Source organism: Acipenser ruthenus, chromosome 7, assembly GCF_902713425.1.
Source record: "Acipenser ruthenus chromosome 7, fAciRut3.2 maternal haplotype, whole genome shotgun sequence".
Lineage (NCBI taxonomy): Eukaryota > Metazoa > Chordata > Actinopteri > Acipenseriformes > Acipenseridae > Acipenser > Acipenser ruthenus.
The window spans coordinates 26,519,664-26,542,856 of NC_081195.1; the positions used below are offsets into that span (position 1 = coordinate 26,519,664).

Genomic DNA, 23,193 nt, shown 5'->3' on the forward strand with positions numbered 1-23,193 from the left:
ATTGACTCAATCTGTCTTTGAGCTGCTTTGTGTCAGCGATAGAGCCCGTCGATGAAGGCTCTACCAAGGTCAACTACCACAGGGTAGAGCCTTCATTGAGAGGGCACACTCACTATTAGAAAATGATTTTTCTCATTATTTTCTTTACAAAAATATATATTTAAAACCTAGATTTACCTTGAACTTGTAATGATTTGTCAGGTACCCTTCAACTGACAAAAGCTTTAGGAAACTAGTCCCAAAAATGTTCATAAATGATCACACACATAATTAGAAAAAAAAAACTTTATATAAACAAAAAACGCTTTTACTTGTCTGAGCTGCTTATAGTTTCGAGCTGACAGGTTGTGATTGGCTGATTGGCTGATTGGCAGTTGCAGGTAGAGGATTGGTTGCTTTGGTCAATGCAAAGTATTGATTGGCTGGTTTTGGTAGATTATAAAATACATTTGGACCAATTGGGTCTTTGTTTAGTATCTCCTGTACGAATAGATGTGAACTGAGCTTTCATTACCACAAGTCAAAATTAAGAAGTCGGTACCCAGCGTAAAGGAATAACTGCTAGGCAGTGACCTGAGGGCATCAGATAATTCAAGGGCATTTGCCAAGCACTCCCACCTTTCACTTCCAGAGCTCGGCAACTCTACGAAATCAAGCCACTCTGACCCTAACCCAACTCAACCCTAACCTTAAGCAACCCCAACCTAAAACCTAACCTCAAACTCAATACCTAACCCTAAACCTAACCATTAAGAATCATCTGATGCCCTCAGGACACTTTCTTGTGGCTATTCCGTTGTGCTGCAGCCGGCACTTGCGCTGATTGATTTTAAATTTGATTCACAGGTGATGCGCTGGCGTTCCAGCGGGCCTCTACTGTCTATTCAGGCCCATAGAGCTGGAAGCTGATTGGCTGATGATACTGAATTGTTTCTCAGACTACCTGCTTACTAAATATCATGGTATGGCTAAATAGATACTATTTTGCTGATCAAATACAAATTATTTTCACAAGCCAGCTGAAGCTGAACCCAAAAATGTACAAAACTACTACACAGCTCATATTTTCAATTCAGCCTTTATTCAAATATTCAATTAATGCACACATGTAGAGTAACAGATTATTAATTAAGAGTTGTGAATGTATTAACCATTCACAGTGTGACCCTGAGCAAGTCACTTCACCTCCTTGTGCTCCATCCTGCGGATATGAGATGTTAAATCAATGTCCTATTGGAAGTGACTCTGCATATAATGCGCAGTTCACAGCCTACCTCTGTAAAGCGCTTTGTGATGGTGGTCCAATATGGAAGGCGCCATATAAAAATAAAGATGTTTTTGTTTTGTTTTATTTACTCCAAAAATGTTTTTCAGTATGGGAGACAGATACAACTTCAAATGTGATGCGATACTGAATTAAGTGATTATTATTATGGGTAGTCATAGCAGCAGCAGTCATTAGCATTAATAGTATTATCTCGGTGAATAAAAAGTATACAACATTGAATCTTTTATGTATATATATATTTACCTCAGAGATGCGTAGCTTTTGTATTAATTGAGGATAAAGGTCTTTCCATTCTGGAATAATCCTTTTCAACGAAGACATTCCTAGCCACGCTTATCAGGCAAAACCAAAAAACGTATTCGCGAAGTTACCAGTGGTTATTTGACTGCGCCATACTGTGAATCCATTTCCAGTTTGTTTGCCCAGTACAACAGCGTTCCACTTACCGCGCGCACTCACGCGTTCTTTGCGTGGAAACGAAAACAGAACCCGAAATGGGCGAAAGCAGCACGTGCACGTAACAATCGGGCGTCAAGAACCAACCAGAAAACGGACAGCCCCGGAGCGCGTGTGAAAGTACTGTAGGTGAAATTAAATGGGTTACAATGGAAACAAATACTAGAGAGATTGAGCCGTCCTCATCTTTATATAGTGGACCAGAAACGGACTGAATTATTATTATTATTATTATTATTATTATTATTATTATTATTATTATTATTATTATTATTATGCTACTAACAAAAACAGTTTACAGGTACTGGACAAATAATAACAACTCTTGCCATAAAACGCGGAGGGAGCAAGTTTTTTTTTATTATTATTTTTTTTTTTACATTTTTCTTGTGGGATGCATATAATTAGAATTTCTGTTTTTCTGTTTCTATTAATTTCATTTTTCGGTGCTTTTTTATAGCTATTTTCGAGTTTTATGTAAATGGTTTTTTTTTTCGTCGTTTTCGCTTTTTACTGTATGAAATTATTGTTTTCGGCTACTTTTGTTTTTTGTGTCACAATAGACCTATGTATAGTAATGTAATGTTGTTGAAGCTGACACCCTGGGATCCTTCAAGAAGCTGCTTGATGAGATTCTTTGATCAATAAGCTACTAACAACCAAACGAGCAAGAATGGCCTCCTCTCGTTTGTAACCTTTCTTATCTTTCTTATGTTAACTCGACAGGACTTGCACACTTATAAGTACCTTCTTTCCTTTGCTGTCTTCCACAACGAAATCCCTATGGTCACGGGCACATTCTTCTGCGGTTTTTGTGTGTTTAGGCTTTTTTTTTTTACATTTCGCCACCATTTTCAATTCTGTTTTAAATCCCACGAGCGCGTAAATACCACCTATAGGGCTGTAATATAAATCTTGCGAGGAGGAACATCACGTTTTAAATCTCCCATTACATTATCTCGACTGGCCCTCAATAATGTTGAACACCTGATCTGTACTGTTGAAACAGAAATAGATCACCGGTGCGATCTTACATCAAACATGTCAGACCTGCTGTCTTTCCCATCGTAACTGAAACCCCAGGCAGGCGGACAAGGCAACTGAGACACAGGAGATGCTGAGGTAGACAATCACCTGACAACTGTACTAATTCTATCCCTTTGCTATATTTTCACAGTACACCATTGCATCAGTGGTCTCGTTTGATACAAAGATAACGCCGCTTGTGTGTTAATCCACCTCTACATTTGCCAATTTTTGCAATGTTATTTACATCCGTTCAAAATAAAACGGACACACAGTGTATGTATTTCATTAATATCTCATTGGTAGAGTCATCGTTGTCAAAATATACACAGTTTACATTAGTGACATTTTTTTTTAAATGGTTTCCATTTTGCTCCAAAGTAATAAAGGGTAGTTTTAACCCATATGCTGTAGAATTGTGAACAAAACTTGTGGGCAAAAATTGGGCAAACATATTTATGCCTATGTAACGGGCAGTGTGTGTGACTCTTTAGCATAGTGGTTGAAATGCTCGGTTGCCATCGCCGATTCGTGTCTAGTCTCCTGTCACACATATTTCTAATATTATTAAAATAAAAATAACACCATGTCCATAATTAGCATTATAACGAGAGCAACTACAACTATCTACTCAAAGGCACAATTTAGAATTGCATTGTCCTCTGCAATACTGGAAAGATGAAAACACACTAAATATTAATATATGGTGATATTTCTAAGAACTATGCGAGAAAAAAAAAACCCTTAAATATAATCAAATTTGGAAGCGAGTTATAGAAATTAAATCTATCTATCTGTCTATCTATCTATCTATTTTTATATACATACATACATACATACATACATATAGATAGATAGATAGACAGACATATATATATATATATATATATATATATATATATATATATATATATATATATATATATATATATATATATATTCCAGGAAACCGTTTATTAATGGATGGAAAATTTCAGTTAAAAAGGAATAAAGATACTGTAATTCCTACAGTTACATAAACCAACCACAAGAGGGCGCCCAGCACCAGTTCTGTCTGTACATATTAATATTTAAACAAAAAACACATTTACAATTTGGTTTTCACTTTTTGCCAACCTCATTTAATTGGTTTATTGATAAAAAAAAAAAAAAAAGTGTTTAAACGTAACATAACTAATGGTCATTGCCCTCAGTATAAAATGTAGATTCTGTCTTATGTAGACATTGTTTTTGTAGTAAAGTGTACTAATAAGTTCCTTTTGCAGCCAGCTGTATGGGTACTATTGTTTATCAGCTGACTTAATTGGGCCCTACTGAACAGGGAGCTCCTGTTGTGGTGCCAGTGTGTGACAATAAACAGTCTTTGTGTGCCACCGTCTGTCTGGCACACACTGCCCGGACTGCATGCTCTTTCACGTGTGGGGAGAGGGTTTGGTGCTCCAGGCGTGTGTCGGTTTGGGAGTGATCAGGGTGTGGTCATTATCCATACACAGCGGCACACTGGTTTCTGTCAGGCTTATATTAAAGCTGAGTGATACAAATGAATGATTTATTGTTTCACCTTTAATGGAACGATCACAGGGGTCATTTCTCCTACTCTGCATGCATCTCCAGGGTTCAGGGTGTTCAGCATTATGAGAGGTGATAAATATTAACAGCTGGTATTGTTTAAAGGTGGCACTCACATTAAAACATGGATGCAAAGTAGGAAAAATTGCCTTAAAATCCGCAAAATTTCACAATTGGGCATTTCATAGGATTTGACACACATGGAAATAAGAATGTGGCAGGAGATAAGTTCATTTCAAATCTATCCTGCGGTAGTCCCATTAAAGGTGACGTCACTGTAGGCAAAATGCCCACCTTAGTCTTTGCACTGAATGTAGACAGCAACAGTCTCCATAGCTTCTGAAACTTCATTTTCAGCTTTCACTGCTCAAGGCTTCTCCATGACTGCTTAATAAGAGCAGTTTACCAGGAGTTAGATATGAGCGTTAATCCCAGGGCAATTAGACACTTGAAAGGCACAAGGCAGCCTCCCCCCCAGCAAATGAGGATATCAGGATAAGCAGGATATCAAAGGGGCATCGCAGGGGAGTTTTAATGACTTCTTCCTCTTGCGCTGGGCTTAAAAAATAAAGAAGAAAGAAAAGCACAACTCAAAATCGAGTTGTATTCTTGTAAAATTGTGCACTGTGCACCCGAGATTAAAGAAAGTGCAAGCAAGGTAAATATTGAAGCAGCAGTGTGGAGTAGTGGTTAGGGGCTCTGGACTCTTGGCCGGAGGGGTGTGGGTTCAATCCCTGGTGGGTGACACTGCTGCTGTACCCTTGAGCAAGGTACTTTATTTAGATTGCTCCAGTAAAAACCCAACTGTGTAAATGGGTAATTGTATGTAAAAATAATGTGATATCTTGTAACAATTGTAAGTCGCCCTGGATAAGGGTGTCTGCTAAGAGTTAAATAATAATAATAACTGGGTCAGATTTACAAAGCTTTTTGCTCCAGCTTCTTGTGAGAAACAAACTTAGATGCATATTTAAGAAAAGAAAAAGAAAAACAGGTGGAAACTTTTAAAAAGCTCTGTGAATTTGTTCTTTTTGATAATATCCATATTATAATGTTATTTGCAGTTACAGTTAGCAATTACTTAAACAACAAATGTAACTCGTTACAGTTACAGATAGTTACTTCTCAGGCACATTTACATTTTAAAGAAATATATTTTCCGGTTTGGTCAGAGTGCAGCTCGAAATATTCTTTGAAGATCCAGCCATCGAACCCACTCGTTCCCTCCTCTGCACAATTTACCACAGAGCTGCGTAACTTTATAAACGTTCACTGCAGTAAATCTGCAGTTGTCCCATGCGTTACCTGTGGTTATACTTTGCTTTCACTATAGTTTAGCTTGGTTTGCCACATCTTTTAATATGCTTTACCTTACATCTCTGAGCTTTTCAATGCTTACTTATGCTTAACTATGCTTTTTAACAGCTTTATCACACTTTACTATGCTTTTACTAACAGAAAGTGTCTTTATAAAAGTAAGAGCCAGCGCCAGCTTTACACATGTCTAAGAGCAGCACATGTAACATATCAAAAAATAAAGGAAACACAGTAACTGCATAATATTAGTAAGATGTATTGAAAACGATCACAAGAGCCATACTAAGATGAGGTGATAGAAAAAAAGTCATTCGAATCTATACTTGTTCTTAAATATTAAGCATTGAGCGTCAGCACCTCGTTGTTTATCTGCAGCTTTGCAGTTTAACTTGAGCAGGGTTTGTGCTGAAGGTGAAACAGCTTAGCAGCTTAGGCAGTCTGACCCCTTGAGCCAGCCTGCTCCTACATTAACTACATGTTCAGAACAGCTGGATGTGCAGCGTGGCCATATGGAATCTATAAACAGCAGTCTGATAATGAGCTGGGAGTCACTGACCTTCACACCTCTCTGTGGCTGCCCCGGGCATGTTGCTGCTACACGTGGCATCCAGCTTGAGTCTGATCAGGAGGGTGCTTCCCTGGTACAGGAGCAGCTTGAGTCTGATCAGGAGGGTGCTTCCCTGGTGCAGGAGCTCCTCAAGTCTGATCAGGAGGGTGCTTCCCTAGTACAGGAGCAGCTTGAGTCTGATCAGGAGGGTGCTTCCCTGGTACAGGAGCAGCTTGAGTCTGATCAGGAGGGTGCTTCCCTGGTACAGGAGCAGCTTGAGTCTGATCATGAGGGTGCTTCCCTGGTACAGGAGCAGCTTGAGTCTGATCAGGAGGGTGCTTCCCTGGTACAGCAGCTGCTTGAGTCTGATCAGGAGGGTGCTTCCCTGGTACAGGAGCAGCTTGAGTCTGATCAGGAGGGTGCTTCCCTGGTACAGCAGCAGCTCGAGTCTGATCAGTATCTCAAAGCGCTGTACAATACAAAGCAAAGAAAATCACAATAAAATACATTCGGGATCCCAAGGCGTGTCACATACACAAAACTGCCTACAATTAGACCATTCAATTAAAAAACAGCAATTCAAAAGAGATTAAAAAACAAACATGGTTTTAATTGTAATAAATAAATAAATAATACAAAAAATTGTATCAATAAAACAATTTTAAAATGTTTTTAAAAAATGTAATACAATTTGAATTTTAAAACAGGACAAAAAGAAAATGCATTTTAGATTGTAAAATAGCAACACTAAGATAGAAAAACTATTTTATAAAAAAATGTGTTATTGAAGAATATAGATAGATAGATAGATAGATAGATAGATAGATAGATAGATAGATAGATAGATAGATATAACAAAATATACTGTATTTGTTTATCTAACAAAACACATTTTATGTACAAAAATGTTTACTAGATTATATTGACAAATGCATTTCTAATATATATTGATCTATTCCATTTATGTGGCAAAATTCTTTATGAGGGTTATAGTTTGAACTGTATTCTGAATTTAAGTAAAATAAATAAATAAAGGAATTCAGATAAGTTCCTTGATTTTAGTGATTTGATTAATATGTGTTGAGTGTCTGCTGCCTCATTGTAAATTGTTTAATAATACTAGCTACCAAACATACATTTTTAAAAATTATCCCCCAAAAGTGAATCGTATCCATGAAGTATCCAATTGCTTCCCATTCACCCTTTAAAATCCTCAGAGAATTATACTGAGTGTGTGACTAGATTACCAGCACCACAGGTCTTCCTAAATCCACATAAAACATGGGCGGCTTTTACAAGATTCTCAATGCTTACTATTCAAATTTATTTTTAAATTCATTTGTGTTTTAATGTTCTTACTCAATGGCAAAAAAGTTACAACCCTACTACAGTTATTAGGCATATTATATAGAAAGAATATATATGAGATTTAATGAAAAACTAAAATCTTTTAAATAACGGCTTTTGTATATAAATCTGAAAAATCGATCCCAAATATATGAAATATAGTTTCATTACTGTAAAGCAGGCTAGTATATTATCTGAGAGCCTCTAGTGCTTGCAAATGGTAACACAATATTTTATCTCAATGATTACCCATACACAGAAAGTCATTATGTTTTGGTTAATAAGAAAAATTGCCACCCCCCCAACTAACATCGATTCCACTCCTATAATGAGAATGTCACAAACAGAGATTCAGCTTGGTATTCTGTGACCTTGACCTGGGGGTCAAAAGTCAAAGGTTGATTCCCACAATCTTTGTATATGTTGTAGTCCATCTGTGTGACAATGACTTCCATAACCTACATAGTTTGAGTTATGGAGCGTGAAAGATGCATGGACGGACAGAAAGCATCATTTTTAAATTCTGCGCCTCACTTTGCAGGCTGTAGATAAATACCACCTAGAACACTGTGCAGTATTTCTTACATCCACTAGGGGCAGAGTGCTACAAGGAGACAGGCTACACTCTTACACTGTACCAGCTGAGAGAGAAGACATGTCTGAGAGCTTAGTAGAAACCACTGGGGTGATAACTGGAAATGAAAATGAAGTGCACAGTGATTGCAAACAAGAGGGACACCCTGATAGAGATACAGTAGTTTGTGAGCATTGTGAGAATCGCCTCAGGTTTAATGTACACGAGAGGGTGCTGCAGGGTTTGCAGCGTTAATAGTGCCGCTCTTGGACTCAAACTAGCTTCATGTGAATCTCCTAAGTGCATCCAGTCAACTTCAAATAAAGCAGCATTCTCAAAGCAGAGCGTAATTACACAGGGAATACAGCGTCAGTCACACTCCATACACGGATGATAATTGCTGCCACCAGATCTTCCTGTGACTGCAGATCTCTTCACCCAGTGGTTTTACTGCATTTTGGGTAGAAGTGCTTTTCACTGGCATGACAAAGCCATTGTCAATCTAATTTTAGATTAAAAAAGAAAAGAGTAGAATCGAACTGACAGCTGCAGTGTCTTGCGACCTTGCTGTAGTATTCCAATGCATTCTCTGGTGTTGCCTGTAGTGCTTTCTACATTCTATATAGGGCAGCAGTGTGGAGTAGTGGTTAGGGATCTGGACTCTTGACCAGAGGGTCGTGGGTTCAATCCCAGGTGGGGGACACTGCTGTTGTACCCTTGAGCAAGGTACTTCACCTCGATTGCTCCAGTAAAAACCCAACTGTATAAATGGGTAATTGTATGTAAAAATAATATGATAACCTGTAACAATTGTAAGTCGTCCTGGATAAGGGCGTCTGATAAGAAATAAATAATAATAATTACAGTACTCCCAAAAAGAAAAGTGGACAGCTTTCTGGACAAGAGGTCCTCCGTGCTCTCTTGATCAGAAACCTTACTTTGGATGTAGGCAAAATAATTTGACAATACGTTTATTAAAATAACTGACTCTGGGATTTGTTTGAAACCATTTTAATATCACTTAAAGTCATTGTAGCTAGCTAAATAATTCCATTAATCGTAGCCATTTTGCACTTCCATGAGCTACACAGGCCTCAGTTGTGCAGTTTTAAAATAAGCGCGGTCGAGCACACATTTTAAAACCTGATCTGTGGTGCTGCTGTAGGTTACAGGAGGCTCTCGGTCTCTCTGCCTTATTCCTGGGTTACCTGTGTGTCCTTGCACTCCCAGGGTCATTTCACCTCAGCAGTGTTATCTGGATCATGTTACTGGCTGAAAGCTTGTCAGTCAACAGGGGAAGCAGCTGACTGGTTATTGACAGGAAAGAACCCAGTGAAGTGGTGGGGCCATTTCTCCAGGTGAAATGACTCAGGATTGCAAGTGTCTTGTATGGATGTTATAAACTCGTACAGGTAACAAGCACAGGTTTGCTGTCAAAACAATAATCCTTAAACTGTATTAAAACATTACATTGCAGTAAAATATTTCATAGAACCAACCAAATAGGACAGCCATCAAAGTTACGCTGAACTCACTCTCCTCTATTTAGTTTCATAAACCCTTGACGGTGCAAGGACATTCATGTGTTCCTGTGCCTATGAAGTGATGCAAAGAGCGAGAATGACGCCCCCTCGCGGTCAGCGCAGTGTGCAGGTTGGCGACGCAGGCGCAGTGTGACCGGGCTGGCTTGTTGGGGAGAGGAGACTAGCTTGCTCGAGAGAGACCAGGCGTGTGCGTTGCGGAGTATAAGTCAAATTTAACTGGAGGAATCGGAATTCTATACAGCACAATTGACCTACACTACACCGACTTTCATATTTTATAACTATGGGAAACGAAACAGGTAAGAAGTGAGACATCGGAGCTCTTTTAAACTTGATAAATGTAGCTTTTTAACTGATACAGTAGCACAGCCAGTATAATTACTACTTACAGTAACACTGTTAATCCGTGAATATGTTTTAAGATCGGACGTTTCTTTCACGTTAAGCTTGGCACAAAGTAATTGCATGTTTGCATAATCGTTTCTTTGTGGTGTTGTTTTTATTAGTTTCATTCGATTCAAATTGTCGGTGCTTTTTATGTGTGTTTTTTTTATTTTATTTTATTATTATAATGATATATAAAAGCCCTTCCTGGTCTGTTTTAGCACAGTGCGCAGCCTCCAGCTTTGCACGGCACTGTGGGGTTTGCAGTTTTCCAAAGGTAGGTTGAACGTTGCATTCGATTAGGCGAGCCCCCTAACAATACTAGTACAAGAAGTGATCATTGCATTGGCTTGCCATATGTCACTCCAAGTAGTAATGTAAATAACGACTTGGAGGATCGCAGTGGGATTGTGTCCAGTTGGACAACAGTTTGCTCAGTATCACCTCGTGTTCGAGAAAGTTGTGCATTCACCGCTGGAGACTCCAGGAATACTTTCCAGTTGGAACTGATACAGCAGCGTACGCCGAACTGACAACACAGAAGCAGGATTTTAGTATTTAATGTGGTTGATATACCAACACAGGCAATCGGCTGAATGGCTAGGTATTAATTCAGCTGGTACTAGTTTGTTACACGTTATGTTAACACTGTAAAGAACCGATAAAAAATACATTGTAAGCGCTGTGAATTTTAAAGCATGGCTTTTAATTGCAGGGATTGAAAATAAAAAATGTTGTGAAATTATGTCGTAATTTAGTTGGAAAAAAAAAAAAAACTACGACCTCCCTCCACAAACAAACACAGCTGTCATCATCAAACTGCAAGTCAAGCGTTGAGAGGTTCGAGGTTCAATAACTGTACCTGGCTTTTTCTATCAGTGTTTACATGTGCCATGGGAAAATTGGTCTTTTCTTTTCCTGGCGAATTTCTCTTTGCTTACCGGTATTGTGTGTTAATTTTTTTTCGGTTTGTTTGGGGGTAAATCTATTTCCTAAACAAACTGTATGCAGCTAAATTATCTTTTGAGTCTACAGTATAAGACATTTTAACAGGATTGAAACGGTACATACACGTATAACAGAGTTAAACTTTTATTTAAGCCCGTATTCAAATGATCGTCACAGGGTGTTAACAATTACATAATAATAATTAAAAAAAAAATTTTGAAAGAGTTCCTTAATTTGTTTACGTTCCGTATTTGAGCTGCCGCGAGGCATTGTCTGCCCCTCAATTTCCTGTTGGAAACCTGTGTGCCCTGAACCGGAACTGCCTTTCAGTACACAAACGGGACAGCCAGCAAGGTCTGTGTCATGAAATAATGAGTGGACTAGTATTGTGTCAGGTGGCTGATGTGTATTAACGGGTGTTACGTTTAATTTAAGGTGAAACCTGTTTGGAGTATTGACAGCCACATATCCCATAGCGAGAACTCCAATAAAATCTAAATAGATGACTAAAATGTTAATGTATGAGCCTGCACTGGAAAAGAAACATGAGTGCTAAACACACACACTGTAAAGTCACTTTAACCACTGTGTAAACACACATATGTAACATGCGTATTTACAGTAATGTCCAAACCTTCACACAACATTTTAAATTACGACTCATAATGTGTACTTTGTGGGTAGAGTCAGACCGAGGCACTTGAAAATATCGAGTGATTTATTTGAAAATGATTAAATAATTTGGTTTTCCCAGGCAACACTTAAAAAGTACATCAAATATGATGCATAGAGACACATAATAGCCAGCACAATTCTTATTAAAAAATGCCAACATTAGCAATTTGTTTGTTGCCACGTACGATAGGCTACGCATGCCTGTGTCTAATTCCAGTGCAGTGTCTATGCCCCCATGGTAATTCTATCAGCCCTGTACTTTAATGACCAGATTAGATTGTTAGAACTTGCTTCAGATTCCAGAGTTTGCAGCTGTATTGACTGTGCTGGGGGTGGGACTTGAGTTTCTCTTTCTTTTGGGACAGAAAGCTGTTGGTTTAGCTAGAAAATATATATCTACTGATTTCATTACCATAATGAACAAGCCCCTGGCTAAAGAGTGAAGTGTTGGCAGAATGTGAATGATGGGGTATTTCGAGGTCACTAACGCAAGGGGAAATGCAGATGGCTTTTACTGCAGTTTGATTATAACTTTGAGTCCATATGTTAGTGTCTAATTCAGTGTTAGCCAGCACCAGCGCTTGGTGATTAGGTATTCCCTAGTGGTGTAACAATTCAAGTATCGATGAATCATGATACCATCTTTGCAATATGTATCATATCGTAATTGAGGTGTATGGGGTTGCTATCATGATACAAGACCACAGCACAGCTCATTGTAGTTCACTGAAGGCTCTTGAATGAAGGATGTTTAATGCTTGGTATGAACACATACTCTGTATGCATCATACAATTAGGCCATCAGGACTATTGTGCTACATATTGTATTGCAGCATTCCAGCCCTAGTGTTAACATACACATATTATAATCCTGTCCTAGGTGCTGGGTGCATGCTTCAGCTAGCTTTGCTAACTAGCTGTTCACTCAACCTTTACAGTGAACTCGGAGATACCCACCACTGAACTCGTTCAGTATGCCATTAACTTGCTTTGCTGTTCCGAGTTTATAGTACTACATTCTGTGTTGGATACTAAATGGCTGGATCTACTGTAGACGTGCACATTTCCTAAATGTTAGTTTTACCCTTGTGTTCGTGTGTGTCTAGATTGTGAAGTTTTATGTAGTTTTTTTTTTAAATGTTTTTTCCCTTACAAATGTTAATTGCAGTGTAGTTTTGCAATTTTCCCATGATTATACTATGCATTTCCCACAGTGTACCCTGGTTTGCCATGTTGTTTTTTTTTTTAAATGTGCTTTACCATACCCCTCTGGGCTTTACAATGCCTTCACTGTGCTTTATTACACTTTGCCTTGCTTTTACTGTTGTAAATGTTTATAAGGGGGTTGCTGTAGTTATCATTCAATGTGGAAGCGCTAGTTTGTGATATTCCTATTGATAATTTAGTTTTAGAAATGTGTCTCTGTGTTTAGCATCATTGTGCAAAACTGCACTGCTGGGAACGTTTCTGTAAAGATACACTAATAGTGGGTAGGTCTATCTTGTTAGCAGCACCTCCTGATGAAAGGAAGGTTCAATAAAAGATGCTCTTCTGCAGCAGTGCCTGTGGACATGACAGGAAGACGTTAACGCATTGGCTCGTTCACTTGCCTGCAAGAAATGCTGGCTGTGAGCGAACGACAGCTGGGTAGCAGGGAGCTCCGAAAGGCAGACGTTGGGGGCAGGAAGGCCTGTCAGATAACAGCCGAAATGATTCCCTTCATGTGGGGAGGAGCTGTGCAATGCTGAGAGAGAGAGAGGGGAAGAGAGGGTGCTGACAGATTCATTGCTGTCCTTAGCCCTTGTCAGCCACCCCATTAAGAGAACAGATTGGAGCCAGGTTCTGTGCTACAGCCGGCTTCACTGTGAGAAGAGGATTGTACCCACCGTGGAGATGTAGGGGGTGAAGTCACACAGAGAACACGAGGAGGTGGAATCACACAGATAACACAGAGGAGGCGGAGTCATACAGAGGAGGCAGTCACACAGAGAACCCGAGGAGGCGGAGTCACACAGAGAACCCGAGGAGGCGGAGTCACACAGAGAACCCGAGGAGGCGGAGTCACACAGAGAACACGAGGCGGAGTCACAGAGAACACAAGGAGGCGGAGTCACACAGGACACGAGGAGGCGGAGTCACACAGAGAACATGAGGAGACAGAGTCACACAGAGAACTCGGAGGCGGAGTCACACAGGACACGAGGAGGCGGCGTCACATAGAGAACGTGAGGAGACGGAGTCACACAGAGAACTCGGAGGCGGAGTCACACAGAGAACTCGGAGGCGGAGTCACACAGAGAACTCGGAGGCGGAGTCACATAGAGAACGTGAGGAGGTGGAGTCACATAGAGAATGTGATGCCTCGGTCCTCCTTCACAGCAGCAACAGCACATGGTCACACTCTCTGTTACCACAGGGTGTCATATAGTCAAGTGCAGGAGGGTCGGGGGTTAGATTCAGTTTAATAATGTTGAAACTGAAAGGTTAAACACGTTAAAGATTTACATTTTGAATGTGTCTCACCACTCAGATAACCCATAAGCACCCAATGTAGGGTTCGTGTCTTTGTCAGGTCTGTGTACACTGTATAGATACTGCTGTATACACACACCAGCCCTATTTAACGTACAAGTCTGATAACGATTCAACATCTAGATCGCGTTAAAACTGAACTGTCTGCACCCCTACCAGAGGGCTCCAGATATTTGAAATGAGTTTGTCAGGTCAGACCTCACAGCCGGTAGTGGTGCTGAATTTGGAAAGAGGGAAGCTCTTTGTTAAAACATAGCATTCAGATCTTTATCTCCTTTACCCAGCAGGTAAGTGGAATACCTTCCATTGGTATGATCTGCACCAGAGCAGGCATTGTTCACCTGGTATATGATATGCTGTTGAATCAACAGTGCTCACTAACTCAGCAGCATTGGTGGAATTCCTTTTTAGAGCTTGCATGTCTACTTCATGTATCGTTTCATATGCCAGGTCACCTGCTAGAAAAGGGATGCGTTTCCTCTCCAGAGACAGACTTACTCTTAGTTTTGCTAATCTTTTAAGCTGCAGATCATTCCTCAGACCACAGCACATGAAGAACACTTGCAGAGGCTGTCCAGCTCACCCCTGTGTTAAACTCGGGTGGGTTTAGTGTTGTGCTTGATTACCCTAAAGCCACACTCGCTGTGCTGTCAGAGAGGCACTGGGCACGGTGTACACGTCCATGTTTATTTGCATGTCCTTATTTACATCAGTGCTCAAATCTGTGTTTTACGACCTTTCATTAAAGCTACACTGACTTTTTTTAATCTCATCGCTGCGATCCTCTTACAGAAGTTTTGTAAAAGTATATGTTTGTGTGATATGGAAAATCAAATGATATTTGTTTACATTTTAAATATTAAAGCACCACCAGTCCCTGTAGAATTCTGTGGAGCGATTTGAGGGGTGTGATTACTACATTACATATTATTTTTGGCAGTTGGAAGCCATCGGAATAACAATAATGCTTAACCCTGGGTACAAAGGTTTTGCCATACAGGAAACACAGTAGAGAAATTCACAGGGTCACACCTCCAGGAAGATGATGTGTTCAGAGTACAGCAGCACTAATAGTAAGAGAATGCATATGACACACTCAGCAGTCGTAGGGCAGCAGTGTGGAGTAGTGGTTAGGGCTCTGGACTCTTGACCAGAGGGTCGTGGGTTCAATCTCAGGTGGGGGACACTGCTGCTGTACCCTTGAGCAAGGTACTTTACCTAGATTGCTCCAGTAAACTGTATAAATGGGTAGTTGTACGTAAAAAAATAATGTGATATCTGTATAATGTGAAATAATGTATAATGTGATATCTTGTAACAATTGTAAGTCGACCTGGATAAGGGCATCCGCTAAGAAATAAATAATAATAATAATAATAATAATAATAGTGAGACAGTGCATGTGACACTCTCAGTTCCCTTCTGCTCATATCTCGGTAGCTATCGATGAATGTTGAGTTTGTTATTGGATTGACAAAAGCAGGGCGGACATTAACTAATTGAAACAATGTATCAGAGACCTTTGCTATGGGCTACTATTCTTAATGCTCTGACTAAGCCATGCTTAAAGGTCAGTGATATTGTCAATTTCCATTAACAATAAAAATGTTTGTTTTCACTACTGAATTTTCTGTTGTTTAACCATAGCCTCACAGTACTATGCCACCATTGTTTAAAGAACGTGTGAACCCTCTTAAAACGATCCCAGTCCCAGTCATTCTCTTGAAACGCCCTTCTGCAGCAGCAGTACAGCACAGCCCACATATTGCACAGTCTCTGTTTGTTTTTGTAGGACTCACCAGACAAGAAGGGACCGTGAGAAATTGTAAAAGTCAAAAAAAAAAAAAAAAAAATTAAGCAGCCTAAAAACTTGATTTACACTTTATTTTATCAGTGGTTTATTAATCGAATCAAAATAAATAATGCTCAGGTCTGCACAGGTTTACAGTTTTAAATGCTAAGCAATTTTTTTTTTACTCTATTAAAGACACATCAGATTCCTCTGTGTTCAAATCATAATAAATTCAAATCACATTTAACATTTCATGTGGTGGTTATTGCAGCTGAGGGGAACAGTTTATGCAATGCTGTCCTTTGAATTGACTCAAAAAAAATACAGCAAGGAGTTCATTGTATTGCTGTGAAGTCTAAAATGAATGAGAAAAAAAAAATGGATTCAACTGTTGGTGCCCAGACCGCGCTTGTGTTTTGTGAGAAGCAGTAGGTGTTTGGCACAGTTTGCTGGCTTGGGCAGTGTTTGAAATTGGGACTTGTTCAACCTGAAAACATAACCATCTGCTAGTGTGTGTGTGTGTGTGTGTGTGTGTGTGTTATTATTTTTTATTTATTTAAAACCACATTTTTTTCTCTAATGAAAACTGTTTCAGTAAAAAAAAAAGCTGTGAAAATGTGGGTTGTTTTGACAGCGACTTTTAAGTAGTGACTTTTAAAGTATTTGTCGTTTTCTCAGAGTAAGCAGAAATCAAACAGAAGCCCTGTGAAACGTTTCTCAGACAAACAGGATCTGAAAAGGCATTTTTCCTTGGATTGTTTTTGAACCTTTTTGTTTGTTTGTTTTCAGTTTTGAAGCCTTTCTCCTGAGCTAAATTAACACAATCTTTTCCTAAAAAGAAAACACAAAATAGATTTTTTAAAAAAAGATAAAAAAAAATACCAGCAGGCTATTTAAAGTGTACATAAGGACCTTTTTATTTGATTGTGTTACATGTTCCCATGTGTTGCTACAACTGTTTGCGTAAGGTGTGTGCATTGTTTCAATTGTTTTTTTTTTTGACATTTTGACCACTTTTTTTGAAACTTTTAAATTGCATTCCCTGCTCAAGATGGCTTCCCATGTACCTGCATGGATCTCTCAGAACTACATTTCCCATCACCCTCCTGCTCACATATGTAACTGAGATGGATTTATCAGTGAGCAGGAGGATGATGGGAAATGTAGTTCTGAGTGGTCAATTAATACTTTGCATATGCCTCTTAATGATTCTTTTCCATAAACATTCAATTTAAGCAGGGCAAAGAAAACATGGATCCTGTGATATGGGTGTACTGTATTTGTAAACAATTGCATTGTGACTGCTGCACAGTGTAACTTGATGTGACTTTTTAATCTTCCATGCCGGGACCCAGCCCAGTCCGCAGCAGATCTCTGTGTCTGCCTGCTCCGGGAGCCTGAATGCTGGCCTCCCTCGAGTCTGTAATGGGTTAACTCAGGGCTGACACCATTTCCACTATCAATGGCCTACACTGCACCAAGGGGGCTTCAGATTGGAACATTGGAACTGGAATTGGAATTCTGTTTAGTTTTTCAGCACAGCGCCAGTCTCTGCATTTCGGGTTCCATGGCTGTTCTCTCGGTGTACCCGTATTATTATTGTTTGCCCTTTTGATTTGATTGAAGCAGTTTGGAGCGTGTGTCTCATTCCTACCCCAGGTGTTCTGTGTGGTCCAGGCTCTCCCAGGCATATCAAGCAGATGCTGCAGTCTGACTCATCCGTGCTTTCTGCTGTGCACACAGCCCCAAGACGACACAGAACAACCAAAGAAAAGAGTATAACTGCTAACTAGGGAGGAAGTCGCAGTGGATGGGACTACAAACATGATTTCAGGAGTTCCAGGACAACGCAGGAGCAAATGTTAATGTGTTTCTTGTAAACACTGCAGGGGGGTCTGGAACACTTAATATTCGTGATTATGGGGGCGCATTTATAGCTGGACTTGCTGAGAATATTGTTTTGTAGCAGGGATTTGAACACATGTCAGAAGTAAACTGGGAACAGCAGAAATTGAAGTTTTCTGGGTGGCCTTTCTTATAATTGTATAAAAACCTAAATGCCGAGTCTGACGCATTAACTGTCTGGAGGGAAAAAATGAAGTGGGCTTGCACTCTGCTTTGTGAGAAAATAATTTAATTTCAAAAACCTGTTTAGAAAGACAGTCAAGATGGATTGCGTTTTCCGATTGGTGCTGTTTTCAATTTAGAGGCTTTCTTGAGTGCGGGGAGTCGTTTACTCTGGTAGAGGCTGTAGTTGAAGCAGCTCTGAACACAGGGCTTTGTAGAGCAATGCAATTATAGTTCTGCTGTCTTGGTTGTTAGCAGTGGTTAACGGTTAAGGTGTTTCACGTTTCTTTTCTCCAGCAGTTCAGTAACATTACAGTCATAGCGTTTGGATGTGCGAAGCAGTAATCAGACTGATCTTCCTTCCCCATTAACAACACAGAAGCTGTGTTTGTATTTCTCCAAACACAGCAGTCTGTTGGAGCCGTGTGGTTTTGTTGTCAAGCAAGGTAGGAAAGAAGCTTGTCTACCAACAACAAACCAACACAGAACCAAACCTGGAGAGAAACGGTCAGCCGTGTCTGCTTTCTATAAACGACAATAGAGTGCTGGGCCAGCGGATATGCGTTTAAGATTAAGACAAGAATTCCAATCGCCGTTCATCTGCAAAACGTTATCAAAGCCCTGATATGTGAAAAATATCCCAGAAGTAAGAAAGACCTTACTTTACCCTTCAATTAACTAAAAAAACAAAGGATGACGTACTTTAGTTGCGGTTAAAAATAATTGTGTGTATTTCAGGTGATTATTTTTTTAGTAATCCTGCCAGTTTAATTCTCTTTTTACATTCCACATAACAAAAACTAGGATTGCAACATATAAAAAAAACAAAACGTTGATGGCTATACAAGACATTTCTTTTGCAAGTTGGGCCAATGTTGGAAAACGTGAAGCATTGTGCCTACTCTGTATCATCTAGCAGCAGACAGAACCGGACCCCGATTGACTCGCTCCTGAATCTGAAGCAGCACCGGCAACTTCACATGCCTGTAGAGATCACTATTTGGCAGCTAGTGCGTGCTCAGCCTAATCTGGACTCTAAAATGTGTTTTCTCAGCCAGAAGTAAATAGGGGCTGAAGATCGCACAGTGTACAGTGTGTCACACCGTTATATATCTGGTGAACCGCTTATCCAATTGTCATGAAGCCTGTTAATTTGCTTAAGTTATTGAGTGTATCAGATTCTGGGGATGTATGTAGGTGTTTGTTGGACTATTCATCCAGGTCTGCATATATCTGGAGAATTGTTGGACGACAACGCAGCTCTGGGCAACTTACAGGCAGGCCCGCAGGTGCCCGGTTAGACTACAGGGGTCGCTGGTGCGCAGTGAACCGAGGACACCCTGGCCGACCTAAGCATTCCCCTCACCCCCCGGGCAGCGCTCAGCCAATTGTGCGCCGCCCCCTGGGAGCTCCCGTCTACGGTCGGCAATAGAATAGCCTGGACTCGAACCGTCGAACTCCAGGCTATAGGGCGCATCCTGCACTGCACTCAGAGTGCCTTTACCAGATGTGCCACTCGGAAGCCCCGGGAATTGCTTATTAAACGATTCTTCTTCTATACTATTGTTTCTGATATATGTCAGCTTTTTGATTACACTGTTTTGATTGTACGGCGTGGCGGGGCACAGTGTATTCCTGTGTTTCCAGGCTGGTTTCTGCTTCCCGGAGAGCGGTCCAGCAGTTGATCTTGCACCTGGCTGTGGCTGGAATGATACCAGGGAGAAGGGTGCTGCTTACCTGTTAAAGAAAGGAAACCCTTTTCTTTACAGTAGAATGTGTTTTATTTATTATCAGTGTCATGTATGCATTGGTTTGCATGGTATCTGTTTGATTCAGTCATGTATACATGTTGCTGAATGAACAAATACAAACACGGTCATTTTTACCACCAGGTACATTTCAAGCAGTGTTTGTACAATATCGAACGTTTGTCCCAGTGCATACTGGAAGCAGTATTCGGATATCATTTCCATCCCCGTGATTCATGCCATCTGTCACTGTCAGGAGGGCTCTGATTGCATTGCGAGTGACCAGAATTTGGCTTTCATTAAAGTGATGAATGTGAAGTTCTGTGGGCAGGTAGCTGGCGCAGTGCATAAAGGACTGGGGGGTCTGATACTGCACTGGGGGCAGACTAAACTGCATCCTCAGCAACTTTCCTGAGCGCCAACATTCATCACGAACACCGCATGTATGTAAACCCAGAATGCAAAGCTTGCTCTTTAGCTCAAAGGAGAAGGCATGCCAGAGTTTGCGTTATGGTAATTTGTACGACTCAACCAGTAATGAATATGCTTGTTCTTGTAACCAGCTCACAATGCAAGCCCCATGCCTCTCTGAAATCCTGCCTGCCTTTCTCAGCCTGATTGGGGCTGTGAGTTTATGCACGGTGGGGTTATGTAATGCCTGTGGTACAGTCTCTCTCTGTAGTCTGCTTGTGTTCTCAGGGAAAGAATGAGAAACAGCCAGGCAGCACAGCACCATGTGACTGCCACAGCTCTGCAGGCATGTTTCCAGTGTAGCTGGCTGCTCTCTCATTCACAAAGTACTAGTCTTTGAAGGAAATCAGCAGTCTTATATTTTCACAACTTGATACCCATTCAGACTGGAAGTTTAACCCTGTGGTGCCAACTGCGTGGTCCAGATAGCAGACAGAAGTAAGCCGATGTTTTCTGTTTTTCTTTTTGTTTCATTTTCAACACCTTTGTGTGTCCTTTTCGGGTTTTATCTAATTTTACTGACTAATCCAGGTACTAATTGTCAGAGGTGCTCTCAGAAATGCCCTACTGGCATATCAGACAGGTAGTAATCAACTATAATCGATGCGTTGAATACTGTGTTCTTCATCAGCAAGGAGAAAGAATACATGCCTTAAGAAAATGTTACTAAAATGCTCGGCAAAAATATGTAGACTGTTCACGAAAGCCTTCAAATACAAATATGCATGTGATAGTTACCCATTCACAGTGGAAACCAGAGGGGCTGTGTTGGAGTTATCCCCCCCCCCCAATGTTTTACTGCTTGGGGAGAGTTTGCAGGCACCTGTTTGTTAGGCTCAAGATTAAATGGGGAGGGGGTGGTCTGTTGCAAAACCCAACCATGAAAAAGTCATTGAGGAATAGTACAGTAATTGCACTAAAATGTAAAGAATCTCTGAATTGCATTTCTTATCTCTGTGCCTGAAGACATGGTTCTTAGTACAAATCAGCCTTTGTTTTGGTATTTTCAAGCCAACATGTTGGACCTGTAGTTTGAGATGCCCTTCAGTGCCTCAGGGCTTCCTGCTAACTCTTCGGAGCACAGTGCAGTGTGATGCGAGGCCTGATCCACTGTGCTGGGCGCTGTGTTCCTCCCATCGCATAGTGTTTGTCTGGCATGGCCTTGTTAGACAAGAATAGCACGTTTTATTTTGGGAGACTGTAATTATGTGGTAGGGAAATTGTCTAAAAGGAAATTTTCGTCAATACCATATTTTCTGAGTGAGTCACCAGTACTTGGTGACTCAGCAGCAGAGTGACTCCCTTTTCTAACATGTTGAAACATACCATGCAACCATTATCAACCCGAAAACCACCCGATACTCATGATCTTCTATCACTAGAATACAACCAGACTCAATGAAATACAGATGCACATGCTGATTGAGTGAGTGTTTGGTATTATTAATCCTACTTCTTTGGTAAGAAGTCAGTGTCAGGTTAATCTATTCTGTCTGTGCTGTAAATTGTATGTAGGGTCTCTGCTTGCTGTTAGAAGTCAAAGTGAAGCTCATAATGATTTCTGTTATAATAAAAGAACCATAGACACACTACGTATGAACTATTTATAAATCGCAGAAAAAAAACAGTTTGCACTGCGGAACTACTATGAAACATAAAAAAGTGTGTTTTTTTTCATATGTTCAGTTACATCGATCCGCAAGATCTATACAGTGGGATTTTGAAAAATTCTTAACAGTTGGTTTGTCGTTAGTAATTTCTAATTCGGTGGGACTGGATCGCTTCTAACTCCCGTTGTGCTACTGCAGTCTAAAGTTCAGAAGGGAATGGTTGTTACACAGCAGAGTCCAGACTAGTTTCATCTTCTTCTGATAAACCTACATTACAGGGCTTATCTTCCACTTCCTCTGCCTTGGTAAGCATTGTTACCTGCTCTACAAGCAGAAGAGCCTTTAGCAATACACCAGAACAAAACCAAACTGCAAAGATGTTGTTTCTATCCGCAAGCGTATAACAAATAAAGGACTGTCTGCTTGTATTTGCAGTACAATGTCTGCTTCAAGTAAAGTTTACTAACACCAAATACAGTAATACCTGCTTGGGTAATCTGCCTATGGATTTTTAAAGCAGGTAAACAAGTTAGTCTGGTGACAGGTTTATTGCTAACAAGCCTCAATGTGTTTAGATTTGTTTCAATTACTTCCTCCAATTGTTTGGCCAACTTCAGTATTTAATAAGCTATTGGGACAGACATCTTGATCTGCTAGTTTGCTGTATTGACGGCTCTTGGCACAGCAGTTTCATACACCTGCCTCCGCGGGTGAGCTTTCTTTCAGCTCTTTGTTCTCGAGTGGAATGGGCAGGGTGCTCTGACCCTTCAGAGTACAGTAGATTAGTCCACAGCAGGAAATCACACAACCCAGGACCAGCTGGACGTCAAGTGGCGACAGACAGGGCAGGAGACCCAGAGAGAGTGGCGAGGAATGGGCTACCAAGCCACGATGCTGATGCTGAGTTAATGAGTTCCTTTAAGATCTGACTTGACTGTTTTTGGATCAATCATCTATGAAGAAGAGGACAAGCATTGATCAAATGGGCTCTTGCTAGAAAATGTTCTTTAATGGTCACAATCTGACACCTTGACCGACAGCTGGGGCCAGGATTGAATGGCAGAGAGGGGTGGATGTTCAGATGAGGATTGTTCAGGTGCATTGTCGGGGGTCATTGATATTGTCCCTCCCTTTACGAGCGCTAGAATTTTCTTATATTGCTCAGCAACTGAGCTCTCGATGACAAGATCATAGTCTAGTTTATTCCCCCTCGCCCTATCACAGCAAGCCTGGGCAAAGCTTCTTTCTGCTGGGGGGAGAATTCCTGCTTTGCCTTGATGCTGAATAGTTTTTTTTTT

The 23,193-nt window shown here is 40.5% G+C and overlaps 1 protein-coding gene across 1 annotated transcript in view; it reads left to right on the forward strand.

Moving 5' to 3' along the window:
- Positions 1 to 9,713: 9,713 nt before the first annotated feature.
- LOC117415563 (signal-induced proliferation-associated 1-like protein 3) overlaps positions 9,714 to 23,193 on the forward strand; it is a 125,335-nt gene continuing 111,855 nt past the window's right edge. The window contains 1 exon segment of the mRNA XM_059026718.1: positions 9,714 to 9,967. The gene's annotated coding sequence lies outside the window, so the exon portion shown is untranslated.